The sequence below is a fragment of the Mugil cephalus genome, chromosome 16 (assembly GCF_022458985.1).
Source record: "Mugil cephalus isolate CIBA_MC_2020 chromosome 16, CIBA_Mcephalus_1.1, whole genome shotgun sequence".
NCBI lineage: Eukaryota > Metazoa > Chordata > Actinopteri > Mugiliformes > Mugilidae > Mugil > Mugil cephalus.
In genome coordinates, this window is record NC_061785.1 from 19,918,121 (window position 1) to 19,931,380 (window position 13,260).

The 13,260-nt window shown below is 38.5% G+C and overlaps 1 protein-coding gene and 1 long non-coding RNA gene across 2 annotated transcripts in view; both read right to left on the reverse strand.

The window, feature by feature from the left end:
• Window positions 1-13,260, reverse strand: part of LOC125022019 (integrin alpha-M-like) — a 108,050-nt gene that overhangs the window by 89,583 nt on the left and 5,207 nt on the right.
• LOC125022028 lies at window positions 12,213-13,196 on the reverse strand. Its single transcript, XR_007114399.1, has 4 exons — window positions 13,167-13,196; window positions 12,961-13,074; window positions 12,764-12,874; window positions 12,213-12,565 (listed from the first exon to the last, which is right to left on the reverse strand). It is a non-coding gene; the product is annotated as an uncharacterized LOC125022028 (long non-coding RNA).

A 13,260-nucleotide genomic window follows, 5' to 3' on the forward strand; every position in this document is an offset into this window, starting at 1 on the left:
CGTTACCATTTCATGACTGAGACATCCTCCCCCTCATGAAACAGTAACCGTTTCCCATTTTGTTGCTCAACTTCCCCTGTAATCTTATCTCCTCTGTCTCTGTCTGTTGTCTCTCGCCAGTTACATAATTAACAGCTGGCCAGTAACTCACTGATATTTGAAAAGATGAATGCAGAAGTGAAGCTCTTCTCCTGCTCACTACACTGTAAAACAAAATGTAATACTGTTTATTTTACAGATTATTTCTGTATTTTTAAAATACAGAAACAAACTCGACAATCAACGAAAAAGACTGCGATTTTACATGTCAAATAAAATTAGTAAAATAACATGAAATCACTCTATCTGTGAAAATACGTGTGAAAACGTGATGTTTCTGTTATTTACAAAAAAATAGAAATACAGATATTTATTGTTAAAACATGTTCACAAATAGTATCGTAATATTTACAAATAATTGTCTGTTATTCAATGGAATAAACTGTAAAATTCAACAAAACTTAAAAAATCATTTAAAATTACTTAGAAATTAATAGTAAAATAACTACTTAACAAGGTAGGCTATTGTGTGTGTATATATATACAATCCAATGTAAATCACAACGTCTTGAATTATTTCACATCATGTCTGAACAAAACACGTGTAATCAGGAGACATTTTACTGCTGCAACGTCTCCCTGCACAAACACAAAAGACAAAAAACTTGAAGGCGACACGTCATTGAGTGCGTGCTCCCGTTTGGATTGGTCGACAGAAACGGTTGGAGAAGAAGAAGAGAAAGACGGAGAAGACATCCATTGGCTGTTGGGACACTGAACATCCGTCTTGACATTATGCTTAACAAGGTCAACAACCACCACGCGGCTGTTCCCGTTTGGTCACAGAAACGTGGAGCAAACAGCAGCTAATGTCGAGGCTGGAGGAAGGACGAAGGCAGAAGGCAAGTATCAAACTGAAGCTTAGTAGTATTAGCTTTATTTACCACCATGCCTCTGACTTTACTCAGTCGAAAAACCAATCCGCTAGTCCGCTAGCGTGTCGTCAATTGAAATGTTAGCTAACTACAATGACAAAAGTATGGCCGGCGGCGGCGGCATCTTCACGTGGCGTCTGCCAGTGTTAGTCATAGATATATTTAAATGAGTGTTAGTAGTCAGCCAGACCAACTTAGCTTAGCACTCAACAGTGACTCATTACGTTTACTTTTGTGAACTGACTGACACAGGTGGAGAGAAAGAGAACAACATCTGTTTAGAGCTGCAACAATGAACAATAATCGATTATTAACCCTCTTCTACATTTTCACTAATTTTTTGGCCATAACTTTTACTGCGTGTCTTGAAATGGCATGATTTCTGGCTAGGATAGGAAGCTGGATTTAATGTAACGTGTCAAAATGTCAAAGTCTTCTTTCCACGCAGACTGCTCCTACTCCTCCACTTGCAGGTGTCGCTAATAAGCCATTTTAAGTGGATTTTCTTCCAAAGAAGAGAGAACAAATGTTTTATAAATGAAACTAAGATTTGGTTATGGTTTATTTCAACCAGTTACTCTTTCTTAAAACTAATATTTTCATCTTCCTCTTGCCTCTCACAAATTAGGAGGAGCGACCTACTCGCCTTTTTCAAAGTTTTTCAAATTTTAATTTTGGTGCAACCACTAGTCAGTGGTCTACATGAAATTCAAAACAATACTGAAAAATATGTAAAGGATAAGCTAACGATCATCTTCTAGTTTATTGAGGAGAGATCTGCTAACACAGTTTAGGTCGACTTTTTCACAACCAATAGCATTTATTTTGATTTTGGCAAATTTCATGATTCACTCTTTTATTTTCTTTCTCTCTGCAGATAAGTGGTGAGAGTTGATTCATGGCATAAACTTGTGGTTAAGAATTCCACTCCTTTCCATTCTGAACTGTACAGTGAAGCAGTGCGCTCCGCAGTAGGAGAAACCTTAGTCAAAGAACCCAATGTTGAGCAGCTACCGAGATGCAGTGGAAAGGCACTCAGTACAAAAAGGGTCTTTCTGTTTTAAACCAAGGTGAGGCACTTGAATTCAGACAGATTCAGCTCATGGTTGTGATGCAGGACCAGCATGTATACTTTATTGTTACACCTCATGGTGTGTCCTATGTGCCAGCATTTGCATTGTATGAAGTGAAACAAGCATGAAATGTTGGAAGCCTGAGCAGAAACTAGATTATTACCATTTGCATGTGTACAAAAAGACAAGTATGTGTTTCAGGTTGTACAGAATAAACTTTCACATTAAAAAAATGTGCATAGTCAAAATCTACTTATTAGGTCCACCTGTTCTAATCAATGTAGTCCAATACAGCAGTTCTACTATGAATTATTTGTGGGACAGAGTAATTTCACTTAAGCATAGCATTGTTGTCTCAGAGTCATCTGGAGTTTGAAAGATTAAAATCTGACAGTAACAGTATTTTTCATTCCTTCTAGTCCTCCTAGTCATGGATGCAGAGAGTGCACTTCTGTCTATCATCAAATCAGTGCCTAAACTGAGAGACCCTCAGCCTTTGGTGGAGCATCTGCAATGTTTAGGAGTTGAGGACCTGAGCTACCTGCAGGAGAGTGACCTCCTTTCTGTCCTGAGACCAGTTGAAGCCAGGAAACATCTGTCACTGCTCAAAAAGACAAGTATATGTGTTTCAGGTTGTAACAGAATAAACTTTCACATTAAAAAAATGTGCATAGTCAAAATCTACTTATTAGGTCCACCTGTTTCTAATCAATGTAGTCCAATACAGCAGTTCTACTATGAATTATACTTCAAAGAATCTTCTCTACATTTTGTTGATGTTTTGAATAAAGGTGATGACTATACACTACACCTTGTTCATCATTGATTTCATAGTGGGTCTTAGTGTGGTGTACTGCATTATATTGAGGAAGGAACAGTTTAAAATATATCAATGGCTACTGAGGATAGAATATGTTAGGAGTAATAATATACCCACATTGAGCTATGTGATGTCTGTGTTTAAATATTACTACTATCTGTCCTTTAATAAGGCCAACAACATGTCTTGGACAGTCCTCCAAGCAGCCAGAGCAACCAACAGTTGAGCAGAGCCAGTACCACTACAAGTCCAGTAACACAGTCTGATGAGATGCCCCTCTCTGGTGAGTACATGCAATCTGTTGCACGCAATTACTCTTTTGGGTTAGATGGGCTGAAAAATAACATAATCTACCTGTAACTTAGTGTAATATAGTACAATCAGCAGCAGTGAATTGACAGTGTGCTTATAAATCAGTATCATCAGTTTGGGTCTATCTTTTCTACATTCTGATACGGTAGCAAATGACGCACAACTAATGATGGGATGGGATTATGGGATGAACACAGTAACTTTATCACAATGTACAGAAAAAAAATGACTTTTGTATCCAGCAGTAGCAATAGTTCCCCCAACAACAAGATGTTGTTCATTTAGTTACCATGTATAGTCAGTCTGGTGTGTATTTTCTTTGTAGTGTGTTATGTTGAGATCTTGCAAGCTTGTCTGTCCCAAAGCAACGGTGTCATCTATAGTGGGACTTGTGTGACTGCTGTGGAGTTGGAAAAGGCTGTATCTTCTTGGACCTTTATCCTGGTCCTGCATCTTAAACTGTATTACAATTTTTTTAATATAACCGCTAATGTTGTCTTTCTTCTCTTCAGGTGGTTACAACTCAGAAACTGCAACTTCACTACGATCAACAAGTAGTTCAAGTATGGACACCACACCTCGTCAGCTGTATAGAGCAGGGGTCGGCAACCCGCGGCATCCGGAGCCGCATGCAGCTCTTTCGTTCCTCTGTTGCAGCTCTCTGCAGCGAGCTGTGCGGAGCAAGGATGCTGGTCAGAGCCGTTCACTTTTCACGCTAACTAACTGCCTCAGAATAGCGGCAAATAGTCACTCATCAGTGAACGAGCGAGAGCTAGGCAACAACTGAATGACACTGAATGCCACACCGCACTCATGGTTGTAATCAACCAAAAAAACACTGAACTCCCACAGTGCATTGCAGCTCATTTACTAGTTGCTGTCGAGTGATAAATTCAACGTATTTTTATTTTAGTGCATTAGTTTCTTTAAATATAATTCTAAATTTGAATTGATGGTGATCTTTTAACATTACAACAAAATGTATTTAATTTTTGTTGCACAAAACAACACCACAACTGCCGACGTGCGACACCTGCCGGCAGGTCCAGCCCGCTATTTATTGAACTTTTCGACCCAGGTAAGCCAACCGTGGATAAATCCCCGTTATGTATGCATAATGCAATTTCGTTTCTGTAGCAGTTATTTCATTTCATAAATGCAACACACTATGGGCCTAGCATAGAGGTGAAAATGAATTATGCAGTGTTTTCTTCATTTTAGATGTCAAAAGGGTTTTGTGGCTCCCAGTGTTTTCTTTCAAATGGCTCTTTGAGTGTTGAGGGTTGCCGACCCCCTGGTATAGAGTATGGATTCATTTCCAATGACGTTTCACCAAGTTTCTAATCAGTGTTGTGGATGTATGGTGACTTGTATGTAAATTGGCAACTCAACTAATTTTTTTTTTTTTAAACTTTTTTCTTTCATTACCAGTTCAGTTGGATTTTGTTGTGTTTTTTGTTTTAAGAACCAGTCATTTTAATTGAATAGATTTTGAATATTGCTGTAATAATGGCTACCTGCTACAGTTGAATAAAACTACGGAGAATGGGAAATTGTAGCTGATGTTGTTCAGCTTGGTCTCATTTTTCTTCTGTGTTTTGAAAAGATCGGATTATTGTTGTATACTGTTATATTACATCTAATCTAATATAGCCTACAGCCTTTTTAAATAATGCCATTAAAATAACTAATAAAGAGCACATTTCTGTAATTTTAAGCATTGTTATTCATATTACAATGTTAATTTGCCATCTTTATAGGTAATTTCATTATTTAAAGTGTAAAATGTTTGTAATTAAACGTTAAAAACAACATAAAACAATGAAATATCCATTTGATGTTTTCTGAAATTAACAGTAAATTCTTGCAGTCTAACCAAAATACTAGTTTTGCAACAGTTTTTTGACGTGTTTTGAAAGATTAATCACATTATTTTGTGTCATATACTGTTGTGTCACATCAAATATAAATTATTATACAATCTCTTCCCATAAAATAATGTCATTAAAACCGATTAATAACAGCACATTTCTGAAATATAAGCATTATTGTTCGTAATACAACATTTATTTACCATATTTCTAGCGATTTAATTGTTTTTAAATGTGACAATGTTTCTCATTAAATGTTAAAACAACCTGGAAATACGGTAAAATCTTGTTAAAATTACAAGTACACACTGTATTTTAATTATGGAAAAAAACTGTATTTTTATGAGAAAGTAATTTTACGTTATTTTACGGTATTTTTATGGCGCCCCTGCTGCCAAAAATTTGCAGTTTTTTTACGATTTTTTTTTTTTTTTTTTTTTTTTTACTGTGTACTATAAAATGTACAACTGTCATCAAATTTCAGTGCCCACTTTTCTTTAAATGTTGTGTTATGTACTTCCAACGAGTGAGGAATTTAAGAGGATGAAAACCACGTTCGACCTTTTGCAGACTTGCTGGTCCCCCCTTCTTGCCAAGCAAAGACGACCGAGAAAGGTTGCGAAAAGGTCAAGAATCAGTGCACTGTGTTGCTGTGCCTGGTATGGATTTCTAAGGGCAGATTAGCAATGTTGTGTGTGTACATGTGTGTGTGTTTAAAATGACCTCTGGAGGGATGAGATGCTCTTCTTAGATGAGACAGTTAATGCAGAGTTGCAGTCTTACACGCCTCTCTGCCGCTTCTCTAGTGCTGTCTCACACCCATAACTCCACAAACTCCATAGATGTGCTGTCTGCTCCCAGATTTTTTAAATGGAAAAATAACAATAGAGGAGTTATTCATAGGAACCTTATCCAAATCAACACAAATTCACTAGTACAACAGAGCAATAAGAAAATTAAATGTGGTCTTTTGAATGTCAGGTCTCTCTCATCTAAATCTCTTTTAGTGACCGATTTGATAACTGATCATCAGATTGATCTATTTAGTTTGACTGAAACGTGGCTGCAGGATGATGAGTATTTCAGTTTAAATGAGTCCACGCCACCCAGTCATAGTAACTATCACATTCCTCGAGGCACAGGCCAAGGAGGAGGAGTGGCAGCAATCTTCCACTCTGATTTATGTATTAATCCTAGACCTAAGCAAAGCTTTAATTCGTTTGAAAGCCTCACTCTTAGTCTTACGCATCCAGACTGGAAAACACAAAAACCAATTCTCTTTGTTGTGGTGTATTGCCCACCTGCTCCTTACTCGGAATTTTTAGCTGAATTCTCTGAGTTTCTATGTGATTTAGTGCTTAGAACAGATAAAGTCATTATAGTAGGTGACTTTAACATCCATGTTGATGTTGGCAGTGACAGTCTTAGTTCTTCATTTATGTCATTATTGGACTCAATTGGCTTTTCTCAGAATGTAAATGGTTCAACCCACTATTTCAATCACACCTTAGATCTTGTACTAACTTATGGCATAGACACTGAAGGTCTAACCGTATATTCTCACAACCCTCTATTGTCTGATCATTTTCTTGTAACATTTGAATTTACTATAAGTAATTACACAGAAATTGGAAAGACATTTCGTTATGGTAGACACGTATCTGATGATGCTGTGACTAGATATAAGGAATTAATACCTTCAATATTTAACTCAGTGCCTTATGTTAGTGATGTGGATGTCAGCAACCACAATCTAACTCGATCACAAATAGATTATTTTGTTGACAGCACGACAGCATCGCTTAGTACAACTTTAAATCTAGTTGCTCCTCTTAAAAAGAAGGTGGTAAATCGAAGGAGGGTAGCTCCATGGTATAATTCACAGTTGCGTAGTTCAAAGCAGACAGTTCGAAAGCTGGAAAGAATTTGGCATTCCACTAGTTCTGAAGAAGCTCACATAGCCTGGAAAGATAGTTTAACAACTTATAAAAAAAAACTCTCCGTAACATTAGGACAGCGTATTATTCTTCCTTGATAGAAGAGAACAAGAACAACCCCAGATTTCTTTTCAGCACTGTAGCCAGGCTGACAAAGAGTCACAGCTCTGTTGAGCCATCTATTCCTTCAGACCTCAGCAGTAATGATTTCATGAGCTTCTTCACTGATAAAATTGTTGGCATTAGAGATAAAATTCATAGCACCCTTCCATCTGCCAAAGATGTAAGTACAGTGGCATTAGAAACCTCTGCAGGACCTAGTCAATATTTGGATTCTTTCTCCCTAATTGATCTTCCTGAGCTCACTTCAGTTATTACAGCATCTAAACCATCAACTTGTCTTCTAGACCCCATCCCAACTAAGTTGCTCAAGGAGGTTTATCCATTAATTAATACCTCCATATTAAATCAGATAAACTTATCTTTATTAACAGGATATGTGCCCCAGTCTTTTAAAACTGCTGTAATTAAACCATTACTTAAAAAACCCACTCTTGACCCAGATGTTTTAGCCAACTATAGGCCAATTTCCAACCTTCCCTTTATCTCTAAAGTTTTGGAAAGGGTTGTTGTCAATCAGTTGCTTGATCATTTAAACAGGAATGGTTTGTTTTGAAGAGTTTCAGTCAGGTTTTAGAGCTCATCATAGCACAGAAACAGCTCTGGTTAAAGTCACCAATGATCTCCTCATGGCTTCAGATAATGGACTTGTCTCTATACTTTGTCCTGCTAGATCTCAGTGCTGCATTTGACACTATTGATCACAATATACTACTACAGAGACTTGAAAATGTGATCAAAATTAGTTAATTTACTAGACTGGTTTGAATCCTATCTGTCAGACAGATTCCAGTTTGTCCATGTAAACAACAACTATATATACCAAAGTAAGCTATGGAGTTCCTCAGGGTTCTGTTCTAGGACCAATAGTATTCACATTATACATGCTTCCCTTAGGCAATATTATTAGAAAGCACGGCATAAACTTCCATTGCTACGCAGATGATACCCAGCTGTATTTATCCATGAAACCAGATGAAACTAATCCGCTGGTTAAACTCCAAGCATGCCTTAAAGACATAAAGGCTTGGATGACCTGTAATTTTCTACTTTTAAACTCAGACAAAACTGAAGTTATCGTATTTGGCTTTAAACATGTCAGAGATTCATTATCTAATCACCTGCTTTTGTTGGATGGCATTACCTTGGCCTCCAGTACTAATGTGAAAAACCTTGGTGTTATATTTGACCAGGATATGTCCTTTAATTCTCACATAAAGCAGGTGACCAGGACTGCTTTCTTCCACCTTCGTAATATCATCAAAATTCTCAGTGATGCGGAAAAACTATTTCATGCATTTGTGTCTTCCAGGCTGGATTATTGTAACTCTTTACTGTCTGGCTGTCCAAGTAGCTCTTTAAAAAGCCTCCAATTGATTCAAAACGCTGCAGCAAGAGCACTGACAGGAATTAGCAAGAGAGATCATATTACTCCAGTATTAGCTTCTCTTCATTGGCTCCCTTTAAAATCTAGAATTGAATTTAAAATCCTCCTCCTTACATACAAGGCCCTGAAAGGCCTAGCTCCATCATATTTGAAAGACCTCATAGTACCATACTGTCCCAACAGATCACTAAGATCTCAAAGTGCAGGTCTACTTGTGGTTCCTAGAGTTTCTAAAAGTAGAACGGGAGGTAGAGCCTTCAGCTATCAGGCTCCTCTCCTATGGAACCAGCTCCCAGTTTGGGTTCGGGAGGCAGACACAGTCTCTACGTTTAAGGTCAGGCTTAAGACTTTCCTTTTTGAAAAAGCTTATAGTTAGGGCTGGCTTAACCATCCTTTAGTTATGCTGCTATAGGCCTAGGCTGCAGGGGGATGATGCACTGAGGACATGTCCTCTTCCTCTTTCTTCTCTGGCTCCTGTCCTCTAATATCTTATCATTTTATTTTCTATCTCTTATAATTTACTAACCACTGTGTCTTACTCTCTCCCCTCCGCTCCCCTCCCCCTCCATCATCTTGTGAGGGTCTCTGGTCTGGAGTGCTGAATATCTGACCTGTGGAGTTCTAAGCTACATCTGCTGCCGTGGCCTCATCAACCAGCCCAGTCTTCATGGTCTGGAGTGCTGTGTATCAGACCTGTGGAGCTCCATAAACTACATCTGTCCCAGTCATCATGGCCTCCTCCAGTTGTCCACTCCTACCTAGATGAACAATTCACCAACCTGCCCATAATTCCTGTTATACTCACAAACTGTCACAGATCATCAGCTATGTGTTATATTACTAGACCCTACATGTTTCCTTCCGCTTGATGTATGCATCTATGACAGAAGTTTGTTTATCTTGTTTCTCCTCTCTTCTTTTCTCGTTATCTTCTCTGTTTCTAACCGGCTGGCCTTTGGCAGATGGGTCCCTCCATATGAGCTGGGTTCTGCTCAAGGTTTCTTCCTGTTAAAAGGGAGTTTTTCCTTGCCACCGTCGCCCTCAGGCTTGCTCTGGAGGCTGCAGGCTGGTTTTGTGAAGCGTCTTGAGACGATTTGTATTGTTATTGGCGCTACATAAATAAAACTGAATTGAATTGAATTGAATAATCTAATAATGAGTAAGAACTAAACACAATGTCCAGCAAAAGAAAAAAAGCTCTTTACTAAAAGGTACAGGGACCTAATGAAAGAAGCATCCTTTAGTTTGAGGAGCATGTGCAATACCAAACTCTAACATCAGGCCAATTTGCCTGTGTGTTCTGGATTATATGCTCTACCCATGTGCCCATTTATTTTCACCACACTTTATAGAACAGTTAAACGCGTCTTCACACGGTACGGTAATACGCTGCTTGTCTTCACACCATTAACACCTCTATGGTTACTATGTCTAGCTAGAGTTGGATGGAAGTAGCTCAGACAGTCCAATCATCAGCTCATCAACTCCTTGTTGTATTCCTCTACCAATTGTTTGAGTTACAGTTTGCATCTGTATTCATCCAGACTCATAAATTATATGTAGTAAAGACCTAAATTTATTTGAGCAGTTGTTTTCGTAAAACTTGATGATGGCAGAGTGAAGATGATTTTAAACTTCAAAATGATGAAATGTCTTCATTCCATTGTTTTACCTAGTTACATATTTGTCAAAAACTATATCCTCAGTAACATATAAAATTCTTGAGTTATGGCCAAAAACACATTTTCCAAGTCAGGATGACCATTGAGCCCAAACTCTCACTAGTTCCTCTGTATCTCCAAGTGGACATTTGTTGTAAACTGACTTATGAATGGACCCAGAATGAATCCTAAACTAAAATGCATTTCACCTCATTTGTAACTGGACTCGACGTGGAACAATGAACTGAATTGTGTGTTTTCCTGCAACCATTTTCCAGTGTGTGGCACCACTCCTCTGTACACCAGGATTGTTGGAGGTCAAGATGCTCCAGCTGGAAGTTGGCCATGGCAAGTTAGTCTGCAGAGATTTGGTGGCCATGTTTGTGGCGGTTCCCTCATCAACCAAGAGTGGGTGATGTCTGCTGCTCACTGCTTCTCCAGGTGGGCAACTAAAATGTGTTTTAACACAAGTAGTTGACAGTAATTTCATTCTAATCAGAGACACCCCTGTCATTGTAAAACCAAGGCATTTTGTCTTTTCTCCTCCAGTGCAAGTACGTCTGGTTGGAGCGTTTCTCTGGGTCTTCAGAGCCTACAGGGTGACAACCCAAACCAAGTGTCCAGAAACTGTTTCCACCATCATTTTGCATCCAGACTACGACAGCTACACCAGCAACAACGACATTGCTCTGCTCAGACTCTCCTCACCAGTCAGCTTCACAGACTACATCAGACCTGTGTGTCTGGCAGCGAGTGGCAGTGTGTTCAACAACGGCACTGATAGCTGGGTCACTGGCTGGGGTGCAGTCCAGGGGGGAGGTGAGTCTGGACGTTTGCTGATCATTACTTTTGGTTGAGGTCACTGTTCATGTGTCTGTAATCTGTACCTACTTGTGAAAAATGTTTCCCATATATTTCCTCCTCCTTAGTTTTTTTACCGTTCCCTGAAACTCTCCAAGAAGTGGAGGTACCAGTTGTAGGAAACAGGCAGTGTGACTGTCTGAATGGTGTGGGCACAGTCACAGACAATATGATCTGTGCTGGTGTTCTGGCAGGAGGCAAAGACTCATGTCAGGTGGGCTGCTTTATGTCATGTCTCTCCTCGTGGTAAATGTGGTGTGGAGTTTGTAAAATTCACACCGTGCTCTTTCCATCTTTTCAGTGGGACTTACATACAGTAATGACAACATATCTTCACATGAGGTATTTCCGAAGAAGTTTACATTTTATAATGGTAAAGCAATAAAGAGCATTTTGTTCTTAAATAAAGGATTTTTTTTAATGAATCCAGTTAAATGAAGGAAAGTTTTAAATGATTCTATTCACTGCTGTTACCTAGTGTTGACAAATGTATTGTAATTTAGTCATATTTATATAATAAATACAGATCATAAAATAAATGTCCTTTTATTTCATTTCAGAATTCTTACACCAGTTCACAATGTCAATATAAAAAAATATTTAAACAGTAGTACCCAGCTGTTAAGCATGTTCTTCAAAGGTTTTACAGTACATTATTTGATGAAACAGGTTATCTTGTAAAGAAGTTTTAAATTCTACACAATTAATACACAATACTTGAAAAATATAGATACAGAAATGTTTCTTTGGTCAGAGTCTTAATAAGCTGCTCAGTTCAAACTGAGGATTACAAAAGTGTAAAACGTAACTCTAAAGCTCCTGTCGCATTGTACCACATAGTAATAATCACTCACTAGACACTAATAGCCCCTATGTTTACAGTCCAGCCTTCGATTGGAACTTAAAGCAATTCTAACCCTTTCATGAGCGTGACCCTATCAAAGAACCAGTGTGTGCTAATGATGTATCTGACAACTATTTTTCCTGCTCTGGGTATTTCAGTAGATTCATTTCATAGTGCTGAAATATAGAACTACTCAGTATTAATGAAGACATTTACGTGGATTTCTTCAATTCTGGTTGGGCTCCAAACCCCAAATGAATGAGTGACTAAGGGAGTGAATTCTGCCGAAACCAAGCATCTTTCAATGTATCGAATGAAAATAGAATAAAAACCCTACTTGCCTGGTTGTCAGGCTTGAGTTAGACACAACAATTCCATGTTGTGTCACCTTTTTTTTCTATCATTGAGGGCTATGAAGAAAGCATAGACTCACACATCAATTTGTTTTCCATCATAGAGGACTGTCTGACAGCAAGGAAACATACTGATAACATTCTAGAAATACTCAAACACATTTGACGTTACAAATTGCTATAGGTGGCCTTCAGCGTCTCCACAAAAAGCTTGCGTCTAAAATAATTGCTCACACAGATATTTTACATTATTCTATTTTGCTCAGGCTGCATCTTCATCGGCCCCAAGATCCTCCTCTCCTTCTGCACTTTCACTTATCATCTGATTGTATTTACTCTTGAAAAATCCAGCCTTAAAGTATAAAGGGGACAAAAAACAGTTATACACATATGTCATTGTTGCATTGCAGTATTAATAAATTAGTACCAAATCAGAAGAGAGGAGAACTACTGAATACATATTTAATAATTACAAACCATTGCACTCTTACTGGCTGCATCTAACCTGTAATGCCCAGTCAGTTAAAGTAGTGTATGTCCAGTGTCTTACCTTATACAGGCCGGCTGTGAGTAAAGCTAGGAAAGCCAACCCTCCCAGCGATCCTCCAACAATCTCTTTGGTGAAATCTGGTTCAGGATACACTTCTATTTCTGCCTCAACCTGAGATGTGACGGGACAGAATGTGGGTCAGTTTCAAGCTTTTTTATGCCTCAAATAACACACGAGTGGATAAAATCTGGCATCACCTTCTGAACAGGGGGGTTGTTGTTAGATCTCGCTGAAAAGAAGATGTACTGGTTTGTGTCGTACTCCAGGCTCGCCGTGCTGGTCAAGAGGAATTTAGCAGATTGAAGTCCAATCTGAGAATTAAAAAAATAAAAATAAAATTGTTGTATGAGCAAAATATTATGCGACACAGTGTAGCACTTACTGTCAAATATACACAAATTACCTGCTCGATCCCCTGTGAGCTAACGTTGGCAGAGATATTGTAGGTCGCACTCTCCCTCTTCCCATGAACTTATTGCACCCTGAACACTGTACCT